The sequence below is a fragment of the Hydra vulgaris genome, chromosome 03 (assembly GCF_038396675.1).
Source record: "Hydra vulgaris chromosome 03, alternate assembly HydraT2T_AEP".
NCBI lineage: Eukaryota > Metazoa > Cnidaria > Hydrozoa > Anthoathecata > Hydridae > Hydra > Hydra vulgaris.
In genome coordinates, this window is record NC_088922.1 from 62,506,035 (window position 1) to 62,531,108 (window position 25,074).

Consider the following 25,074-nt stretch of genomic DNA (forward strand, 5'->3'; position numbering starts at 1 on the left):
TGTTGTTCAAACAAAGGTTCTGCATTTACACCAAATTGTCCAGAAGCGGAAAAGAACTGCTGCATCATATCTAAGCTGAAGGCTCCCTGGGAACTTGGAGGACACAAAACTTGTAGCGTACAATGCGTTTTACGGTCTAATTAATATTAATTTTAGGAAAGAAGTAGAAACTCTAATAATGAAATATAAAAAGCGACAATTCCTTAAAAACAGATTGACACCATGACCAATCAAGGATAAAGACTTTTTTAATAGAATCTAAAAAGGTATTTTGGTTGGGACATGACATAAAAATAATGATTGAGGAAATAACAATGGATAGAAAAAGAACAAAAGAAACTAAATGTATGGACATTATGTTTTTGAAAATGCATTAGGAAAAAAGAAAAGGTTGTCTAGGCTGTTCTAATATTAGCTTTAAAAAGGGTGCTGAAAAATCTGCAAAAATAAAATTTAAAAGGGAATCCTAAGAAAAAGAAGACTTACATATCTTATAGTTAAATCTTATTATCTTATAGATATATCTTATAGTTCAGAAACTGATTTCACTGATTATTTCAGCTCAGAATGCAATGTCTGTTAAAAGTGAGCTAAATGATAACCAATAAATGATCCACGAAGAAGAACAAAGTATAATACTGCCTAAAGATATTATAAAGGGTAAAGTGATAACTGCTGTAGTAGAAAGACTTTCTATCAATTAGCACACTGTCATCATCATTATCACTAACACTATCATTATCACTAACATTATCATTAACACTATCATTAGCAGTGTTATAGCTATCTTAAGAGAAGAAATAAATGATTTTCTTTTATCTGAACCATCATCACATTTGAGCCACAAGAGAAGATTAGCTGCACTAGTGAAAATGATTGGGTAAAGACAGTTTCTCAAATAGAGAGGTTCAAATTTTGTACTCCTGGTCAGTTGCATCATGCAAGAGTTATGGCAAAAGCATTGTATAATTATAAGAAATAAGAAAACAGATTAAAATAGATTATTTAATTGATTGATTGATGAATTAATCTAATTTTTGTTAAAATATTTTGTAGGATATGAAAAATCTGTGGCAGATGAAGAGGTTCATGGATATAAATCTTAATGGAGCTACTTTAGCAATAATATCATTAGGCAGACACAGCTGGCATCTTGATCCTGCCTTAGTTGTGCTTGCTTTAGCAGATGAACATTGCCCGAAAAATTTAAATTATATCCACTTGAACATGTTATGGTCAATAAAGAGCTTCTTCACTTTCTAGATTTTGCACTAGATCAGTCTCCATCTCTTAGTGCTCTAGTAACTGAGCAATCTTGGCTTATTTTTGGTAAGATTAGACATGGAAAGAGTGAGTTGCAGTGTCTGAAGATCCCTTCACAGTTTTGGAAGTTCAACTATTTTTATTTTGAGTTGAAAATTATTATTTAATACCTATTAATAAGGTGGTCAATGACTTATCAGAGAGGGCTATTAAACTAGTAGGAACTGATTGGAAAAACAACCAAAGAGAAGAAAAGACAAGATTTTTCTTGTTTAACCATTTTTAGAAAAGAAGTAAGCAAGCGGAAAAGAAAGCAGATTTAGCACTCCTTTGCGGCAGTAAACCACATACTAAATTTTTCTTTGTTCACATAAATTCTTATCAGAATTATCATAAATTCTTATCAGAAATAACCTTTAGTATACTTTTGAAAATTTCAAGTGCTGACCTTAAGTTTTTGAAAAAATTATTTATATGTTTCCGCAATCAGGCAAATAAGAAAAAAACTATTCTCGATATGATTCATATTTTGAAAACAATTAGCAGTTGACAAGTAAATTATTAAGTTACTTTTATAACTAAATATTTATTACCGATAGAATTTCTATTGACTATTTGAGTTCAAGTTAGTTTTATTTTATACAGTTCATTTATTAGCCTTATTTATCAGACCAAACAATTATATTGAACAACAATAAAATTCATAGTACAACAAGGTATCTCATACTCATGCATGTTCTAGTTTTGATTCAGCACATCACTTTTCCTATGTATTTAAAAGGCCTGAGTTGAATGGTATAATTTTATTTTGTGCAAAAAAACAGCTCTTGCTACCGGGAAAACATTTTCTTTTCTGAAAATATTGTGATTTTTCTCTAAATGTTGACTATTTGTGTTACAAATGTACATAATGACTATTTATAATAGAATAGTAGAATATAGAAGAATGTTTTTTTTGTTTTTTAAAATGTTATTTTGTGTATAAGTACTAGTTAATATTCAATTACACCTTATAAATATGTTCATAGCTATTATAGACTTATTTTCAAATTAAATGCTATTATTCCTGCCATTTTATTGTTCATATTCATAATATATTCAAAATAGAAAAATGGCATTATTAGGTAGTAAGAAAATCAAAAAACGCATCAACGCTAAGCTGAGCAAATATCTTGGAGGTCCTAGAAAGTTTTTCCAAACTGATTTTCCAACATTACGTGATTGTTTGCAACATATAATGATCTATAATGAGAAAAATACTAGTATATGAATTGTTGATGGTAAAAAAGATAAACTTTAATTCTTATGCATGATAAGACTACAGGCACCTTCAGAAAAAAAAATTATTCAAGAAAACCAAATAACTGTGACATAGGAGCCTAGAGGTCACTATCTTACTCATTATACACCAGAGCCTAAATCTGAATATGTAAACCAGCCAAACAATATGTTTTTGGATTATTCAACTGGTTAATGGAAAGAGGTAAAGATCTTAATTTCTAACTAATTAGTACTGATACTAAAAATGAAACGTCTGGATGAAAAGTTGGAATGCTTCATTTTGTGGAAGAACTTCTCCATCGAAAACGTTTTAGATCTTTTTGCTGGCTTCGCATTAATGCACTTCTTTTCTGTCTTATTGTAAAAGACTTTGACGGGCCAACTTCTTCAGAAAAAGAATGGTGTGGAGGATTTTGGTAAACTGTTTTCTAAAGTTGAAAATCTTGAAAAATTACTAAATTTACACTAACTCTCCTTCTTGAGCCTTTAGTTAATATCAGTGAAGATTTTGTTAAACAAATAAGCACTCACAGTTTAGTTGCAAGGAAGTATGTGAATGCAATGTTAAAAGGAAAACTTGATCCTAGAGTAGCAGCTCTAAAATGTGGAAGATTGTCTTATTGTCGATGGCTTACTTGTGGCATGAGATGCTTGCTTCAATATATGAACAAGCATGATCTTAAACCTGAGAATGCAGAGATCTTAAGGCTCCTTGCAACTTGGGTGACGCAGGTTTATCTTGCAATACTTTTGAGACTAATGTAAACCATGGCATTAAATACAATTCTGGTGATCTTTTAATGCTATTTCGAATTTGGCAGAAGCAAGATGATAAGGTTAGAGAAGCCTCTAAACCTTATCAAAAAAGTGAATCCTGCTGGGCTCATCCTGAGAATATACTTGCTGTACTTCTATGTTCTGATAACTCAGAACAAAGATTCTTAGCTGTGACTATATATATATATATATATATATATATATATATATATATATATATATATATATATATATATATATATATATATAAAAAACACATATAAACTTACACTTTCCATTCATCTAGCATTCTATCTTATTTCTACTGGCTGTTTACATTTAATTTTCAGAATAAGAAATTAAAGTTTTCTAGTTAAAGCTCCAAATTGGAACAACATATAATTTAACAATCAGCAATGACATCATGCTATCGTACAAATAAATATTTGTTAAAAAATAATGAGGCTAGTCACAGACCTAATTAACTAATAATATTTATTAATACAACTTCTTTTCTAAACTTTGAAAAAAGCTTTTCAAATTTCAGAAAAAAAGTCTATTATCTATTTAATTACAAAAACATAATGAGAAAAAAATGTATGTTAAAATTCAAATATTTTTTTTTTTAGCAAAACACTAATCTACGATAATGAATTGCTGATTTTTAATTTCTTTATTCTATAAAAAATGGACTTCATACCTATTGAACATTGTTGTCTTGTCATTCATAATATTTTTATGAAATAGTAATAGACTTGCCATGATAAATAAATTTGCTTACTAGAGATCACGCATTTCAAAATAAGAACTATCTAATTTATTCATGATCCTTAACAATATTATTTCAATGCTATAATATATTATATAGCATAATCATATTTACATATATAGGTTAGTCATATATTTTCGGCAACTCCATTGACTTTTTAAGCTAAAATCGATTCAATGAACAAACTATCTTTTAAAACTTCCTCAAAAAAAAAAATACGTTACGGAAAAAAGTAAATGGTAAAACTTTACTAGCTTCTTTCATCTAAATAACATAATTCTAATTTGAAATAAAAATCAAGCATAAAAAATAGGTGCTAATTAATTGACACCCATCTTTTCAATGTAGCTGAGCCAAAACTTTTAACGTTCCGTAATTTTCTCGTTTCCTGAACAAAATCCTTTCTGGTTTTTGACATTGACTTTTTGCTTCTTTTTACGTTTCAAAACTCGATAGAATCCCGACGGCGTCGATAAATCTTTGTCAAACAAATATATTTTACTCATGGTTTTCATTAAGATTAATAGTTTTTTTTTAATGTTTTAAATTAAATAACAACTTGCATAAAAAATTTGGTAGAAACAAAAAAATGCCATTAAATTATCATAGTTCATTATCAAGTCTCATATTGGTGTAATGCGATGTAGCTGCATGGCAATTGTGTTTTAAAATAATCTGATTTAAAAAGGTTTTAAGTTTATACCAATTTTTATCTTATTGTTGAAGTTAACTCATGGAGAGTGAGAAAAGCGCCATACAGAGAAAAACATGATCACACGCGTAAACAACAGATAAGAAAGAATTTAGATATTGTTTATAATATTTCAAATACATACGAAACGAAAAGTTGAAAATAATAATTTTAAAAATTAAAGCTGCAATTAGATAGCCAAAAAGTTATGACCACATCTTTCAAACCGGTGAAAATATTGGTAGCAGGTACTTCTACAATGGTGTTAACCGGTAGCGTAAAAAGAGCTCTTTGATGTTTCAGATATGACAATTTCAGGCATTGCGCATACTCCAAAATTAAGTATATTCATTTTATGCAAAATGAGAATGTTTCCCAAAAAAAAGTTGTGGTGATGAGGTGAGAGGAGCTAGGGATTAAAACTTTTCAAAATAGTTCGCTCAAATGTGTGTGTGTGTGTGTGTGTGTGTGTGTGTGTGTGTGTGTGCGTGTGTGCGTGTATGTGTGTGTGGAGGGGAAGGGGTGAGTGGATGAATTGATAAAATATATATTCTAAGTTACTAGTGGCCAAAGAGCCCGCCAGAATTTATGCCGTTTCACTCAACAGAAACAATTTTAGTCTTATTTAGAGTATTAGTCTTGTAACAATAGAAAAGAGTTTTCTTTAAATCTGAATAAAGTCCTAAGAGGCATAAATGGGACAAAATATATAATTGATGGAGTTTTAACACATTTAAGCATTTTAGATGCACATTACAAAAAATTCTTGTTATTCGAGAATATTTTTTCTATACAAATAGAAACAGGCGTTTATAAAACAGGAAAAAAAAAAATGATATTAGTCACAAATGGGGTAAAGAGTAAAACTAAGAGAACCTAAACCCATTCATTCATTCAAATATTAAAAAAAAGTGCTTTTTTCTATAATAATGACTATAAAGTTAAAAGTTGCTCGACTTCTTTCTTTAATAAATCGTCCAATAAGAATAACAATTAATACAGCTACTCGATGATATCATTACAACAGACCAATCATTATAACAAATATCCCTAATAATGATATAAAAAAGGTATTTTGAAATCTGATTTTTGAACACTTTCTTATATTCTTAGCATTTAACTGCAAGCCCTCAACAAAGGTTAAAGCCAAATATTTAGACAATGTTCTTTTAATCAGACAATATTACCCAATGCTTAACCAGTTTAAAGAACAATTATCACTGCTTTATTGGAAGGATATAAATTTTAATAAAAACGCTCTATTTAACTCTATTTACAACAATTTTTTCAGCACATTGTACTCAATCTACGATGCCAATTTTTCATTTTTAATGAAAAAACAATCAATCCAAATAACTTATAATAACCTTGATTACCAGGAATTTAAAAAGTCAACAAAGCTTAAGTAGAAATTATATAAAACGTATTTAAAAACAAAATCGCCAAAAAAATGAAAAAAATATACTAGGATTTTAAATATTTGTTTAAAAAAACTTGTAAAATCTTAAAAAATAAACTGTTACTCTAAACTACTTGAAAAGTATAAAAATCGAACTCGAAACGCACCTGGGAAATAATGAAAAAAAATAGTGGAAAACAAAAATCTTGCTCAGGTTTCCTGCCTTAGTTAATCAAAGTTGATAAACAATATATTTATGAGCCAAATGTAATAGCTTGCTAATTTAATAATTTTTAGAATTGGTCCTGATTTGGCAACAAAAGTTCCAAACCTCAATCTGTATTTAGTAATTTTCTATTACTAACTATGGATTGCATTACTTCTAATATATTGTCTTCAGAATTATCTTTTAAAGAGTTTAAAAAAGAGTTCAAATCCTAAAATAACATTAAAGCATCTGGTGCCGGTGACATAAATGTTTATGTAGTTATAAACTGTTTTGAATAACTAAAAGATTCTCTTTAAAGTTTTCAAAGCGTCATAACATCAAGGAATTTTTCCTGATTTTGAAACAAGGTGAACTAATATTAGCAACTATCGTTCTATTTCTGTTATAAACATTTTCTATAAATATACGTTATAATAATGTGAATGTATAACTATTCACATTATTATAACGTATAATACTTAGGGCGTCAGGAAAGTTCGTGCAACTTGTTAAAAAACTCCTGTATTTTAACAATTTTTATGTCATTGTTATATATCATTTCTCTTCATTTCTCTACATTTTGGCTGCAGTTTTATTATATATAGCTTGTATAATAAAAAAATTATTTCAATTTCAGTAAATGCACTTTTAAAAAAAAATTTATAAAATGAATAAATTTGAATATAGAGTATATATTAAAACTCGTGCTCTGCTTGGATCTCCATCAACTGAGATATCCAACGAATTCGAAAAGGTTTATGGGGACCAAGCACCAAAATATAGAACAGTTGCCAAATGGGCCGCTTTATTCAATGATGGAAAAGAGAGTTTAGAAGATGACCCACGCTTTGGACGCCGAATCACCGTGCATACATCTGCAAATATCGAGTTAATTCGGAAAATAATTCAAGATGATCCTCATTCGAATTTTGACAATATTATGGAGCAATCATCTATTAACCAATATACGTTAGGATAAATAATACATGGCTCACTAGGGCTGAGAAAATTATCATTAAGTTGGATACCCCACCAATTAACAGAAAAAAATCGAATAGAGAGTGTTGAAGCTTGTCGTGAAAATTTAGAAAAGTTCGAAGAAGATAAGTTGTATGATGTTATTACTGGAGATGAATCGCGGTTTACCTTGACACAAATTATCTAATGTCAGCTGGGTAGCCAAAGGTGAATCTCCTAGAACAGTAGTATGACAGGCTTGTTTTAAAACAAAAAACATGTATTCTATCTTCTTTAAGACAAAAGGCGTTGTTTTTATTGATTTTTTGGAAAAAGGTAAGACTATAACATTTAATTATTAAATTGAAAATTGCTTGAACCCAATTATAGAAGAAATAAACAAGCAAAGACTTACCGCAGGTACAAAAAACATGAAATTTCTTCATGATAATGCTAAACCTCATGTCACAAAAGCAGCGAAAACTTTCCTAGATCAAGCCAGATTGAATATAGTTTGCCACCCACCTTACTTGCCAGACTTAACTTCATCAGATTTTTGGCTATTTGACCGCATCAAAACTCATCTTGACGATCATACAGACGTTGAATGTCAAAAAAGACAAATTACGAAGATACTTTAAGGCGTATCTATTGAAGACTATAGAAAAACATTTGAGAAGTGGTTGGAAAGTATGCAACTATGCATAAATAATAATGGCACACAGAGAATAACATAGTCAGAACCGATTATGTTATTTTTTGATTATGTTAGGAGGTTGCACTAACTTTCCTGACGGCCTAAGTATGATAACTAACTTGGCTTCAAAAAACACAGTTCTACGGAACAAGCAAACATTCAATTCGTACGTGAAATCTCAAATTCTTTTGAAAATTTCCAGTACACACTTAGTATTGACCTTTCAAAGGTATTTAATACCGTAGATCATACCATGTTACTTTATAAGTTTAACTATGGAATAAATAACACGGTAATAAAGTGGTTCGAAAGTTTGTATTGAACCAAAAACAACATATTTACAGTAATGATGTTTATCAAAAGGATTTATTAAACATATCCTGTGGTGTTCCGCAAGGCTCTATATTAGAAAGACTTTTTTTCTTGATTTATATTAATGACTTGAATAAAGTCTCAAATCTACTTAGTATTATGTTTGCGGGCGATACTAACCTGTTTCTTTCTAATAATATCTGTAAACGTTTTTCTACTTTGAATGATGAGCTTAAAAACAAATTTATCTGGTTAAAATGTAACAAATTAACTTTGTTATTAATAAAACAAAGAATATTATTTTATATAATTCATCTGTTTTCCACTCGTTAAAAACGCTATCTACCCATAAGCCTCCAATTTGTATTGATCAAATTAAGATTAAAAGAGACTGTGTTACAAAGTTTACCTGGATGAACACATAACATGGAAACATCACATTGATTACATTTGTACCAAAATTTAAAAAATATTTGAATTTTGTATAAAACTAGAGATTATTCAAATAAAAAGAGCTTGTTCCAAACCTAATTACTCGTTTATCCATAAAAATTTAAGCTATGCATATATTGCTTGGGGAAGTACTGATAAAAATAGATTGAAACGTCTTTGTAACTATCAGAAACACGTAATTTGTATTCTTAATTTTGCGGATCATCTTACTCATTCAAAGCCTTTATTCAACAAAATGAGATTACTTAATATATACGAAGTAAATGCATGTTTTGTATATTTGTGGAAAAAAAAATTTTTCAAAAATAGTTTCAAACGTTTTTAATGATAGCTTTACTTTAAAATCTGTAATTATATCCTAAAAATAAATATATCCAAAAAAAAATAATTTGCTAAATCAAATTTTTTGTCGAACCAAATTTAATCAATTTTCTATTGATTATCGTGCACCGTATCTTTGGAACTAAAAATTTTGCAAAATTTTGATTTGGCTTCTTGTTTTTAAAACTAAACTTAAAACTTTTATTTTTTTCATAGACAACCTGCTTATGCACTACCAATAGTAATATCTTGAAATTGTTAACTTTCTATTATTACTAAGCATTAATTTATTTTACTGTTAATATTAGGTCAGTTTATCTTGTTTATTGCATTAGTCTATATACTTTATTAAGTTTATTTTTGTTCATCATTGTAAAAAGTTTATTACTTTATTTTATCTCTTGATTGAAAGAAGTTTATTGCTACATTTTAAAAAACGGCTTTAAGGTTCTTGTGACAAGATCTTCATGATCCTCTTTCAGTTACCTTGTTTATATTGTTTATCATTGTAAAATTGAAAGATACGAGGAGTTTAATTTAGCGTTAAATTTTACGCACTGCTCTAGAGCGGGATAAAAAATTATTTGATTTTTGTTGAAAGAACACACTTAAGTTTAAAGTTATCAGAATACCTGAAAGTATCATATCTGAAACACTAAAAAATCCTCTGTGCACCGCTGTTGTGAACTGCATAATTTATTCCGGAGAGACTATATTTATTAGAGACTTTTTAAGAAACGAATAATATTTAATTTACTATTTTTGCAAGAATTAAGGAAAGACAGAACTAGATGGAAAACGTTTCGAAAACCATTAGTTTTTGCAAAACTGTAAGCCTTGATGAAAAATATATGTATGGTTTTTGTTAGCAATATTATAATAAATTGTTTTTAGCAATATCTGAAACCGAGGTATTTTTTTTATGTGCAATAATCAAACTTAGGCGTATAAAATTTCGTTGACAATATCTAAAAAATTAAATTTGTGTTTTAAAATAAAAGATATAAATACAGTTTTTTGTTGAATTTTAATATGAAATACCATCCGCAATTTGCCCTAGGCATTATTTATTTTTTTCGGATAATTTTTAGCATTTAGTTATTTTCAGTTTTTATCAATATTTTAAAAGTGTATATAAACAATATACCAACGTGCTACCAACGTGCCAGTAGTTGACTAACCAAATAAACTATTTAATACAACACACATCAAGCTCACAGCAAGTGGATTAACTTTCTTAAATCCTTTTTGCAAACCATTACAAATCTATTTCTGGCATAGTCTTTTTTTAAATGCATATTCTTAAAACGCGTCGCACTATTTTGTACATCACTTCTAAAAGCAAATTCATACATTTTTCATATTTCTATAAATAAACAAAAACTATTATTTTAAATTTGGTTCCAAAATAAAGTTTTTTTAACAAAAAAAATTATATGATTTGAGCTTTAAATTATTGCGATTAATCAATGCTCTTATTATATATTTTTTATAGAAAGCAGTCGCCAACATAATACATCCACGAACCCTAACTATAATCCCTGATTATTTATTTAATACTCACACATTAACGTAAAATGTATCGACGTCATCAATGCTGCTAATTATTTCATAGCTTATAGGTTAAAATCTAATTAAGCTCCTATTGTGATTGTCGGATACAAATCTGTTGAAAAAATTACTTAAAATGCGTCCTTTTTTGTTATAAAAATATCCTAATAGACAAAAAAAAAAGCAAATGACAAATAACATAGTTTGTACATGAATATTGCATTAACATAATGCATGTATATGTTTAAGTAAAAGCATGAAGTTATTAGTTTAAAACAACCAAAAAATAAAATACAGTAAAACAGGGTAAAATTAAACTTTTGCAAATATTTTACAATCATGTCGCAGAGAAACTTTTTTTTTAATAGTATGGTATATAAAAATAATGAATTTTTATTTTATTTTTTATAAACTTTTAAATATTAGGCCGTGTAATAACTTTATTTTCTTATTTTTTAACGGCAAATTATGAGGTTGATTGAAATAATTGTTTCAATAGAAATATTTTGTATTAAAAATATTGATAAAAATGCTTTTCCTATGTTTTGAAATAAAAAAAAATTACTTATACTTTACATCTTACTCTCTACATCTCTCACCACGTTCTTATGGAAACGTTGATAATGTTTATTACTAACTGCACAACAGTTCATCAGAAAATATGACAACATGAGTAAAACTCGAGACCCGTTGGATTTGTTATAAATGTTATATTTCAGAATTTCATTTATCTATGAACATATATTTATTTATTTTGGCCTTACTCAGCCTTAGAAATTTCTCTTTAGAAGTACTTGAAAGCCAGAAAATTTTTGTTTATCGCCTTTACAAAATTCCATATCAATCCAATTTTATATGTAATGGTTGTAAATAAACCTTCTTGGTGTTCATTTATGGGAAATGCTGCACACTTTTTTTTTCCTGAATCCAGTTATTTTCGGGAGGGACATATGATTTTTTTATTGTGCTCAGACTGTGCTCTACTATTCTATTCACAGAGAAAGCTTCAAAATTTTGTGTTCTTTGAAGATTTAAAAGTAATTATCATCTTGCTGGAAACCAATTAGGTTTCCAGCAAGATGGTAATTACTTTTAAATCTTCAAAGAACAGCCATCAAATACAGTCAAAAATAAGCTGCATATTGTATTAATAATGTGTTAACACAGTATTAAAACTTAGCTTTGAAGCGTCAATAAAGGTTCTCTACTCTTCAGGTTTGTATTTTTTTATTGATCATATAGTCATATATTCATGGCTAGATCATTGATTGGTTTAGCGCACGCGCAGCGGAGTGTACATACACCATCACGGAGTGTACATACATCATCACGGAGTGTACATACATCATCACGGAGTGTACATACATCATCACGGAGTGTACATACATCAAGTGACTTTAATAGAAATAGCAGTAGAGACGCTGATTGAGGGTTTATGCTTGGCTAGGCACTCTTTTAATCAAAAGAAAGGTTTTTCTAGATTTAAAAAAAAGTCTCATCAATTGTTGCGTCACAAGTTCGAAAAAACCCCTTCCCCCAATCATCACAAAATCACAAACCCTTTGCCCCCTTACCCCCATAATCGAGTATGTGAAGTGAATTTTCTTAAATTTTCCTTAATGTTATATTCTTAAAGTTTCTATTATTATATTATTTAATAATATATCCTTAATGGTCATAATTGAAAATTATATTTTATATGCTTTTGAAATTTATTTAACGCATTTTTTGTTTTATTTCCTCTTAGTGTTTATTTATCATTCCAATAATTAATATTATTTGATGATAAAATTATTATCCGATAAAAAATTCCAATATAAGTTTTAGAATTTATAATATTCTCTTATTATCTCTTAATACTAAAAAGTTTCAAAAATTATTATTATTTATTAATATTTTACATACATGCATGCAATTTTTTAATCAACGATGTAAAATTTTTTTACCCAAATTTTTGTATTTGGTTTTTTAACAATATTCGTGCTATATTTTATTATAAGGATGCTTTTTTTTGCAACCGTGCTATCAAACATGGCAGTATGAGCGTATTTTTAATGGTTACAAATAATCCAGTAAATGAGTTAAAAAATATTGCAGAATGATTTTGTCTGCATAACAAGCTTTAATTGTTTAAATATGATTTATATAAAGGTTAAACGCGTGGTGATTTCTGTAAATATCAGCATAACATAAACTATTTTGTGATGACAATGAATACTTTATTGCATTTATTCATAAATTGAGGTCATATAACAAATAGTTAACCTAAATCTCCCAACGAATATTTTTAGGCGTGTGACATCTTCTTTTTAAAACCCTGTTTATGTATTAGAAATAGGGAAAAAACTAACTTTTTTATAATTTGAGATTCGGTAAAATCGCCTAAATTCGGTCACCATGTAACTTCGGTCATTTAAGAAAAAATATAAAAAAAGCATGGAAAACTTAAATTTTAGAAACTTTTTTTTCTCAAATAATATTTTTAAGTAGGTTGACAATTAGTAGTAATATTGTGAAATGTTGATAAGTGTTATACGAAATTTTATATTTTTATAATGGATAAACACCATGGTATTTTACTTGAATAAAAAAATTTGTTCATGATTTCAAAATTAACTGACGGCTCTTTGAGTTACCAAATATCAAGCTTGTGACATTTTTTTTTGATATAAAATACATTTTGATACAGCTCAAAGACAAATATGGATGCATTGCGAACCCTGTGACAATTGGTTGTGTGGATCTTGCTATTCTACTATGATCAACGATACGTGCAAGAATTGCCAATAAACATACAAAGCTCATTTAAAGCAATGTAATGTTTTTTTGTTAATTGAAAATACCGTTTTAAATTAATTGAAAAATTAATTTTAAATTTTATTACCCAGTGGCGTAGCAAATGTGATAATGGCCAAAGTAATAAAATAGTTGACTAATTACAATGAAAATTAAAAATACTACTACTTATATTTAAAAAGCCTTTCTTGTTTTCTTTGGTGCCCCAAAAGACTTTTTTTTTAGCCCGGGGCGACGCCCTCCTTATTTACAGGTGTTACCTGAATTTATTTCATAATTTTATAATAAAATAATATTTAAAAATGTTTTCATTTTAAATTAAATATTGAGTACAAGTTTTTATTTTTAATTATTTATTTTTACAATATCAATTATTAATATAATTTTCTGTATGTTTCAGAAAAAAAAATTAGAAAATTTTTTATTTATGGGTGATAAATAAACGTTCAAAGCTTAAGTGACCGAACTTAGGCAATTTTATGGTATATAAACAAATACAAACGAGGTATCTGAGATCTTGTCGTCAGAACCTCTTAAACGAGCCTTAAAAAATTGTAAAATCAAAATAAGTAATAACAAACTAAATATAAACCTAAAAGTAAATAAAAAGTTGAAATAAACAAAGATACATCTATTAAATAACACTATTAATAATAACTAAATATATTATCTAATGAAAGAATGAGATTTTTTAGTTTTTAAAAAAATAAAAAATAAAAAGACGAAGGTAAAACAAAATCAAAATTTGACAAAATAATTTTATTTCAAAGGTATGGTGCCCGATAGGCAATACAAAATTGATTAAAATTTGTGCGACAAAAAGGTTCATTTAAATAATAATTATTTCTCAAAACGTATTTTTCGAGTTTAGAAGCAAATATTTTGATAGGTTTCAGATCTTTAAAGACGGATAGGAATAAGTTATTTTTCCACATATATACAAGACATTAAACACATTTAGCTCGTATATATATAGAACTCTCCAATAAAATAATGTTTTGAGTGACTGAAACTATTCGCAAAACTTATCATAGGGATTGGGGTCGTCCACAAACTACGTCACCCTATCTTTGACCGTTTTAGACCCCTCCCCCTCCCTCGTAACATGTAACACTTTAGTACTGTAACAATATACTGTAATACTGTAACAATATACTGTAATACAATATACTGTATGTATACAATATACTATATACTATATGTATATAATACAATATACTATATGTATATAATACAATATACTATATGTATATAATACTATATGTATATAATACTATATGTATATAATACAATATACTATATGTAATACAATATACTGTAATACTGTAACAATATACTGTAATACGTAATACTGTAACATAATACTGTAACACTTTAGTAAAAGTTTGCGTACGAGTTGTCTCAAAATCACTAATACTTAACCCTCCCCCCCCCCCCCTTAAAGCGTGAAGTAGTTTATGGATGACCCCAATGTACATTTCTGACGACAATAGAACTGTTGCAACTTTTTCTGTACTTCTCCTGAATGTTAGCTTAACCTAAATAACTGTGTAATAATAAATAATAAAATTGAATTAATCTTTTCTTATCAAGGTAGATTCGCACCTTATATAAAATTCCTATTCTTTTAGAAATCTAAATGCTCATATTATCAATATAATGGTTCCAAGTAATGTTTCTATCAAAATACCTAAAAATTTTATGGAATAATCTTATTTAAAAATATATTTACACTAGTCATGCAGTTAATCCCCGATAATTGGAACCTTCAAGTAATCAAGGAAAATGGTTTGATGAATGTTTGACTAAAGCGAATTCCTGTTAAGTCAAAATTAAGGGCCACATGTCCCCATAACCCACCAGGGGGGTTATGGGGACATGTAGCCCTCCACTTTTTTTCTAAAAAATGTCAAGATATAAAGGACTTTTTTTAAAAATTGACAATTGTAGATTGAGAATTAACTTAATTCCTGAAGGCATCAAAAAAGAATTTTGCTTACTTCCAGCGGGTACAGAACACTTTTGGACGTTTTAAAGACGCCTACGGACTTGTAACGTTTATAAGACGTTGTATAGACGTCTTAAGGACGTCTACACCTGCTGGGTTGTAGCAAAATAATTTATTGACAATTCAAAGTCAATGCTCTCAAAAAGCTCACGTTCAATTAAAATTAATGTCAACTCAGAAACACATTCTTTTATCATTGTTGATTACAGATAATTGATAATCTTTAGTCTACTGAAACTTCTCTCATCATAAGCAAATGTAAAAAAAAAGGTCAAGTTGATTTTGTAGAGTATTATTTAGAATAATATGGTATTATCACTTTATTAATTAAGAATAGATATACGTCTTTCATTTGTAGATCAGTCGTCGTTGCTGGAGATATTGATGCATACACATCTTCAAAAGTAGGGCCAGCGCGAGTAGGTGTCAGGTTGGGAAGAGGGCATGATTCACGGGTTTCTGCCGTACATTTTAACGCATACAGACATATCTAAATTGTTGTGCAATGTTGATACCAGTTAATTTATAACTTTGTGTTTTCCTCCTTTGAAAAAAATAGGCGTTTATTGTTTACAAAGTGATTATAGTTTTATGAACATCCGTCATTTTACAGTCACAGTAGTTATATATAGTGTACACCGAATTATGTTAAAAATACACCGAAAAAATACAACTATGTTAAAGATTCACCGAACTATGTTAAAAATGCATTGACTGAGTGCATTATGACTATAAAAGATATTTTTTTGAAACAAAAAGTCTCTGTTTTGTTCATAAATGCGGTCTAACTTATAAAGCAAGTATATAAATGACGGTTTGTTGTTGCCTAATTTTCTATTTCTGTTTAAATTAAACGGAGAGTTTTGTAATGAAAAACTTATATTTTAGGGGGCGCTAGTTGACTTCTCGCCCTTTAAGCCCTATGATGAATCCCCCACTATATTTTTATCAAATAAAAAAATAAAATGACATCTTTTTATTTTTTCTTTATTTTATTTTCTTTTTTTGCGTGTAAACAACGGTACTTTTATTTGATATATATGTATATATCAATAAGATATATACATATATATCAAATGCACACTAAATAAGAGACTAACTTGAACAATAGTTTTTAATACTAGAGTAATTTTTTTATTTTAGTATGACAACTTTTTTTTAAAAAGTACGCAAATAACATACATAACATTCCGTCGTTTAAAAAACAATGTTAAATTTTTGTGTGATGTTAAATAAACAAAATAAAATAAAATTACCTTTCTTTGTTGTTTCCTAAAATAAACTTACATGTGAAACTTATTTTATTCTAATCTATACTGATTTTATTCAATCTATACCGATCGACCAATTATTTATTTAACTATGCTTTGTTTGTTCTTACTTGACTGTTCTTAGTGCTAAGATGAAATTTTAAGACTGAAGTCTAGAGCATGTTTGTTTAAAAAACAGATTTAAAAAACATTACAAAACCCAAATGTTTTAAATTTATTTTTATTTTCAAAAATCAATGTAAGCGAAATTGTTCCTGAAAGCGCTATATACTTACATATATATGAATATATATATATATATATATATATATATATATATATATATATATATATATATATATATATATATATATATATATATATATTTGATAAAATTATTTTCTGCCAGTTTATTATTGCTCTTTTCTTTTAAGAACATTGAACACTCGATTTTGTAGAAAATATTTAAAACTATTGGTAAGTATATATAGAAAAGAGTTGCTGGATCCTAAAAATTCAGATTTAATTAAAACATCGCTTTTTTATTAGACGGTATTATCGTTTTATTATCAATTAGACGATAAAACTGTGATGATCTGAATAACTTTCCTACAAACTACTGAATAACTTTTGTGCAAAACAAATAGAATTACTTTTATGGCTGTAAAATTAAAGAAGTTAAATTAATTAATGACCAATTTTTTATCTTTAATTTTAGTTATTAAGGTGCTTTAAGAAAACATCACGGTCTCGTTGCAGAGCACCGTTCGAAGAGCATTTGACTTGGAAGTTTACACCGTTCTCATCTATATCATAAATATGGTCAAAGCGGCATCGACCCTTAAACATTTTGGTTTCGAGGCAAACTATAGCTGTTCATCAGCCTGTAACAGTTGAATAAATTTTTTTTTTGTAGAAATCTGTAATCTTGGTGAAGAAACTTGTAAACTATATGCAATTTGTATGAAATTTTAATGTAATTTTATAAAACCATTTCAAAAGTACGAGAAAAAAAAAGCGGAGGAGTTCTTATTTATGTTAAATATAGGTTTTAACATTTTACCAGGCATGACATGAACACTTCTGATGTTGAAAAAATAAAATAATAAAAATTATTGCTCTAAGTTTTTGTTACCACCAACTTTCAGGTGAAAGTAAAAACTTTATTATTTTTATGTGAAACCGTTATTTTAAAGGATAACCATGGAGAGAAATTTGTTTACTTATTGAGAGATCTGAATTTAGTTTGTTTTCAATACCACGCCACCTATAGCATTAAAAAGTTTTACAATGGCTTGTTTGCAAATGGAGCGGTTCCTTTGATTAGCAAACCGACTTGAATCACTAAATCATCTGCTTGCTTAATTAATGATATTTTTTTCAATATTCTTAATAAATGATTTAAAAAAAAAGGCATAACTAAAAATAACATATTTGATCATTTATTGATGAAAAATTAGTTATAAATTACAAACGAGTTTATAAAAAGCACCTCTTTACAAATGATGACCTTGAATCTTTTAAAACAGTTATCTCTGTATCATTAAGCTTTATTAATTCTTCTCAAAACACTAATTTTCCTAAATTAATTTAAATCGCAATGCAAAAAGAAAGTATTGAATAGTCATGGATTATAAAGGGTTTGCGGGAGTTCTTAAAGTCAAACAAACTTATATATAAAACTTATATACTTAAAATGTAAAACAGTTAGTATATGCATTTTATATATATATAAAAAAAAAAAAGAAAAGTTAACCTACAAAATATTCGATTTTTTTCAGGAGTTTTATTCATTTATATATTCATGATAAAAACAGATTCTCTTTTTAACTAAGTTTGGATCATGTCTTGCGACGCCAAGGTACCATATGACGCTTGTTAAGTGAGCACATATATGAAAAATACGCGATCTAGGTTTTCATGTATAATACCATTTCTATTCTACAATCATTAATAGCTTGATTGGTATTTTTAATTAGCTTGATTGGTATATTTATATAGAGTTTTATTGTCTTTTATAAATCTATCATTTGTTAATAATAATAAAGAAAAACTAATACATCACGTTTCTCTATGTTCTTGGTAAACTTAAACTCTTTTTTCATTGTAAAACTTGGTAAACTTAAACTCTTTTTTCATTGTAAAGTTCTCCTCCATTTTCTTTGTCGGAATAAGTAGTTTCTGCTTTCATCTTTTGCTCGCTTTTGATTGATATAGTTTCCTTTAGTGGAAAATCGTTAACCTTTTTTTTTTATTTTAAATTTTTTTTTGATTAGTAGTTATAATTATATATTTAAAAGATCAGCTTTATTCTATTAAAAAATTACATCAGTAGCTACAATTATATCAGCAGCCACCAAAATCATAAGAGATTTCAAGAGATTTTTGTACTTGTGTATAAAATTAAAAGATTTTTGAAATTCAAAAACTTTAGATTTCTCAGCATCGACTCAGATTGGACAACTGTTGCCATTTGTGTAACCATCTAATATTTGTTGTCTGCTGATTGCGTTTATACCAAGATATCGCGGAACAAAGTTGTCTGACCATAACCTTGCTTTCGTACAAAAATAGTTATTTTCTTAACTTGATATACAAATGGCATATTATACAAATTTCCCAATTGAGTTGATAATATTCCTAAACAAAGTCTTATAAAAAGAAACCGATGCAGTTTTTAATAAATAGCTTTAACTGCAGCTTTTTGTCATGAAATTCTAAAAGTTAATCAACTTGCTCTAGCATTTTCATCATGAGATTCTAAAGTTTCTTGACCTACTGCAATGTATCCGCATGAAATTCAAAAATTTATTGACATTCTCTAATGTTTTCGTTATGAAATTCTAAGGTTTATCGACTTACTCTAATATCAGGCTAGTAAATATATAACATCGTTTAGAAGTTACCATATTGAAATCTAAAATGGATTAAAGAAATTTTTTTTCATTTCCGAGGTTTTTAACTGTTTCTTTCACTTCTTTGACTACAAAATCTTATGAATTGTCTGTATTCGCTACATTATCACATTACGTAGATCCATCTTCAACATACGTTTTCGTTATTATTACATTGATTTGAGTTGCAATTTTTTATCACTTTTCTCATCCAATAACCTTAAGTAATCTTAGTCTTCTTAATATTTGGTTTTTAATATCAATTTGGCAGATTTATGCACATTATGCACAAAGCGATTCTTCACAAGGTATTTAATTCAAAGAAATGTTTAAAAATGAGTTATATACGTTAGTCAGACCTGGATTTAGACATTTCCCAGTGGGCAAACGTTGTCCGGGGACTTACGCTGGACATCTTATGGGCGTCTGGACGTCCGAGAGACGTCCAGCGAACGTCCCCCAGACGACGCGTGCCGACTGGGTTGACGGCCCAAGGCAGAATTACAAGTTGGTTATTTTATCCATATATGATATAAGATATATCAATGTCACTATATCAATGACTTGGAAGAAATTTTTTTAATTTTTTATTCAGGATCGATATGACATTTTTATTTCAGAACCAAAGTTTTACCAAATCGTTTTTAAAAAAAAATCTTTTTTTATGTTTTAAAAAACTATTAAATATTTTAAGTTTTACAACTTCAAGTTAAAGAAAAAAAATTATTATTAATAATTTATTAATTAATATCATTATCTGAGAACTGCTCATGGTATTACAGTAGCTACAAGTTATTTACGTTTTTTGCCTCAATGTACCAAGTATTTATTTTGTCTCAATGTTCCGAGTAAGCTTCTGAATATTACGACTTTCATTTATTTTTTATATGAATTTCACTTTTCTTGCTTTCATGTTTACAATATCGTCAATGAGTTCTCTTTAAATAAAGTGTGTACGGAAGTTCAAACGGAGCCGCATTTAATACTTTTTACTAATGAACAATTTTATCTAAAAACTGCTAATAAAAGCAATAAAGGCAAATTAAATATAAAAGGAAAAGGGATTTGTAGAAAAGAAGAAACTCCATTTTTTGATATTAGTAACACATGTAAACTCTAAGTCTTTCAAATACCAACCAACAAAATAGATATTCCATAAACAAAAAGAGGCAAAGGAACGTAAATGTTTGGAAAGTGTCCCAAAGGTTCAACATGGAACATTTACCCCATTGATTTTTGATACAAATGGTGCACAAGTAAACAAATGTAAATGTTTCATGACTGTTTTTGCACATAAACTTTTAGAGAATGGCGTTATTTACGGAATAGATACGAATAGTTACTGTTGTAACTTGGTTCCGAGAGGAATGATGGTAGATACGGAATATATACAGATAGTTACCGTTATAACTTGGTTGTAACACATCTATCAATAGAACTTAATCAAGCCTTCTTGCTTTGCTTGTTTTTGTTGTTGTTTTTTTTACTTTATAGTACTTTAAAAAGTGATTAAAACCAAATATTTAAGAAATTAATGAAATGTCATCAATCGTAAAAATGTTTTTTTTCATTTTCTTTTAAAGGAATAATAATAACACCATTCACAAATAAAATCAAAGTTTTTCAATTATTTTATTCCATAAAAACGCAAGATTAGCCAATATTTGATTTAAATTTTGGTTGTCTTATATATCGCAGAGCAAATTTGTTTTTGGGACATATACTTAAGTGGCGCATATGCTTAAGAGGATCATGAACCCCGTTAATGCACTACCCATCAATGACGTTAGCCTGGAAAATGTGTCAAGTAGGTTGTTTTATTTTTTAGTTCTATGTTTTATTTTTATTAAATTAATAAAAATTTTGTTTGTTTATTAATGCTGAATAGTCGAGTACAAAGCCAATATCATTTTCAATGGAAGTTGTGTTACTCTAAAAATCTACTTTGACATTATTGAGCGTACATGTGTCTCAATTAGTTTTGATTTGAAAAAACTACGACATAACATGCAATAAAATGTTACTTGATATATTCACTTGCAATAAAATGTTACACTAAATACTAAGTAACTAAAAAAACGACATTTCGCTTTTGTAGGAAAAATGATTTCCGTCAGGCAATCTGAATCATTTGCAGTTTTGGAAGTTTCAATCAATCCATCATAACTATTACCTGTTTGATAATGATATGCTTTTGTTTCACACGTTACAACGCTGTCCACTTTATATTCCCATCTAGTGTTAGATAATGGTTTAACTGTAAGGCATTTTTTTAAAATGATTTTTAAATATTTGCCATGTTTGAAGTGATGCAGTCAATAAAATTTCCAAAACAATTTCAAAATATTTTTTTGCGACTACAAAGGACTTACCAATATTTGAAAGCAACAACTTTAGGCTGCAACAACACAGAGTTCTGAGAAAGCTCTTTTGTGGATGTTTAAAACTCTTGCGTGAACTACTTTGCTGCGCAATTTCATATTTGCACAATTGTCATACCCTTGGCCACGGCAATCAGAAATTGATAATCTAAAATTATTGAGTTTTTGTAATTTAGCCTCTGTTATTCTATTCTAGTTCTTTTTCGAATGTAAAAGATCCTACAGCTGTGGATTATTTTACATTCAAAAAATCATTCAAAGACTATAGCCGTGTCGCAGTGGTTGGAGTTCTGGCTCCAAAAGGCCCGCGGTTTAGCGGATCTAGTTTAGCTCAATAAACGATATTAGTAAGGAAGGAAGCGTAAAATTTTTAAATAAATGCTCCTCCGTGGTGCTCTGTGATAAGACCGTTAGGACTTTGGAACTTTTTTTTTTCCTTTAAAAAAAAAAATTAACAGTGTTGTCTTTCATTTTAACAAAACAAACTGTCGTTTGTTCTTGATGGTTAATACCTGATATGCCGTCTAATATTCCAGAATGGTTTGAGTTAGTTTTATTTTGAGTTTGCAATTCTCAGCTTTAATTCTTTTAAAAATTAATTATTTGGTATTGAAAATTTGCAAAAAACAGAACAGAATTAAAATTAGCAGAATACATATTAGCTATTTCAAAATATTAGTTATTTTAAATGTAAGTTTATCATAGGTTTTGGCATATTTGTGAGAGTTGTCCTATTGTATATTGTTCGTGTATTTATATCATCGCTTCCTTTTTTATTAACTAATTTATAAGTGTAAAAGTTATTTTGATATTTACAACTTGAACAAACAGTTAAAAGTTCACAAGCATGTCCTTGCTTTTTGTTTTTGTTTTCAAATATTCTAATGTTGATTGGGGTCAAGTTTGGGTTACTCAAACGGCCAGCAGCATTTTACAAAATAGAAAAGTCAATTATTCTATAACAAACATTTTTATTTTTGATATGAGTATAATTTTGTGAAGTTGATATGAAATGATTTTCAACTATGTGAAAAGAGAAACTCGACGTATCAATGCATAGAAAACTTAAAAAAAAAATTTTTTTTTGGAGTTCTTTTGCCTGCAAAAAAAGTGAACTATTGTTTTGTTACTTAAATTTATACTCTTTATGACTACACTTTAAAGTTTATAAAAAAGGTGCCATTAGGGGGCTACAGAGCTTGAAGAGCAAAAAACAGAGACAACTCGCCTTGATCTTTCCTACCTCTGTAAAAATGAATGATTAAAGTTTAACTACGGTAGTTAGGACAATAGCTAATTTGACCACTGGCAGCACCCTCAGTCTACACTGGGATCATCATATTTAACTAGCAAACATTTATTAAAAATATTTAGAAAACAACGTTTCTTCACTATTTTTTAAACTAAAATTTTTTTATTATTTTAATGGTTATTTAAGTTGGCAGCTCCTAAAATGGGCGACCAGACGTTTGTTCTTAAGTAAGCAAAAAGTTTCGACGTTTTTATTGTTATTTGCATATCCATGTTTCCATATGCAGATCAATTAGTAATAAGTGGTAAAAATTGTGTCACATCATTTGCATTCAAATGTGTAATTTATGTAATTTATTCACAACATACAGTCTGAAATTACCATAATTAATAAATGTAAAATACATATATATCAACTTATATTTACATTTTAAACTAAACTAATATACATGAATAAATCTTAATAAAACATAAAAAAATTAAATTTGGCTTTAAAGTATTTTTTTCTTAATCGGCTATTTTCTCAGCCGTTTACCAAACAAAAAAGTAGTTATTTAAATTACATATATAAAAAAAGGAGGAAGATTTCAAATAAATAAATTTATAACCTATGCAGGAATGGTTGGCGCTGCCGGGCAATTTAAAAGATGAAATAACATCTAGTTTGATAATTTATTCCAAGAACTAATCCAAAATAAATTCTAAGTAGGTCTACTCAATATAAACAAAAGATAGTAATGACGCTTCGGCGATTTTCCATTTTTGAAATCATTGATTTTGAAAATTAACAATTTTTTAATAAAATTAGTTACTTATGGAAACGCATCCCAGGAGCTAATTAGCGAAAATGATATATTTTTGAATTGAGCGATTCACTCTCTACGATATTAAAATTCAAATGAAAAAATATTTTCAATTAAAAAAAAGTATATATATATATATATATATATATATATATATATATATATATATATATATATATATATATATATATATATATTCTAATAAATAAGTTTTTTTACTCATTTTGGGATGAAGAGAAACTTTGGATATATATATATATATATATATATATATATATATATATATATATATATATATATATATATATATATATATATATCCAATGCTAAATTAGAGCTATAATATATATGTATATTATAGCTCTAACTTAGTAATTTAGTTCATTTTCTTAAGAGTACGTGCAAAACAACAGAAATACATACACACATATATCTAAAAAAATAGCAAAAACAGTAATAATGCAAACAAATTAGCTTTTTGTAAAAAACCATTGCAGATGAAAGTAAGCTTTACGGCTCAAATGATTATTCTGGCAAATTTCTCCAGTTTATGCCTGCGACTTATGATGTAAGCGAAAAGACGTTTTCTGCTTTAAAACGCGTGTCTATTGTCTATTCAATCATAAAAAATAAATAAATAACAGACAAATAAATTAATCACATTATAATATTGCGTATTCATAAAGATGCAACTATTTTTGAACGTTTCTCCAAAATACGGTATTTAAACTAAAATATGTTTGCAAATGTATCTAAGCCTAAAAGGCTGTAACTATATCTTAATATTTTGTTTCTACGGGCCTGATATATACATACACAGTCTTCTCCGTTTCACCAGCGCATTCGCGCTCAGGTCTTTATGCGCTCACCCACACGTCCGTAAAAACTTTAGAGAGCGCATAAGAAAACGCTTGCCAAAAAAATAAAGCATTTTGTTTTAAATTGCAACAAAACTGTTTTGTTAATTTGTTCAACTTTAATGTTTTTTTTATCAGTTTTATTATTATTTTTTTTTTATCTAGTATTTATTTAA

General features: G+C 28.0%; 1 protein-coding gene across 2 annotated transcripts in view; it reads right to left on the reverse strand.

Moving 5' to 3' along the window:
- The window catches only part of LOC100214111 (fibroblast growth factor receptor 1-A), a 36,593-nt gene extending 19,818 nt beyond the window's left edge, over positions 1 to 16,775 (reverse strand). Inside the window, exon 1 of one of the 2 annotated variants that reach the window (XM_065793942.1) lies at positions 16,719 to 16,775. The gene's annotated coding sequence lies outside the window, so the exon portion shown is untranslated. Of the gene's footprint in view, positions 1 to 4,000; positions 4,130 to 16,718 lie in introns of those variants that run through there. The other variant, XM_065793941.1, reaches the window with a different exon arrangement.
- Between the last annotated feature and the right edge of the window lie 8,299 nt (positions 16,776 to 25,074).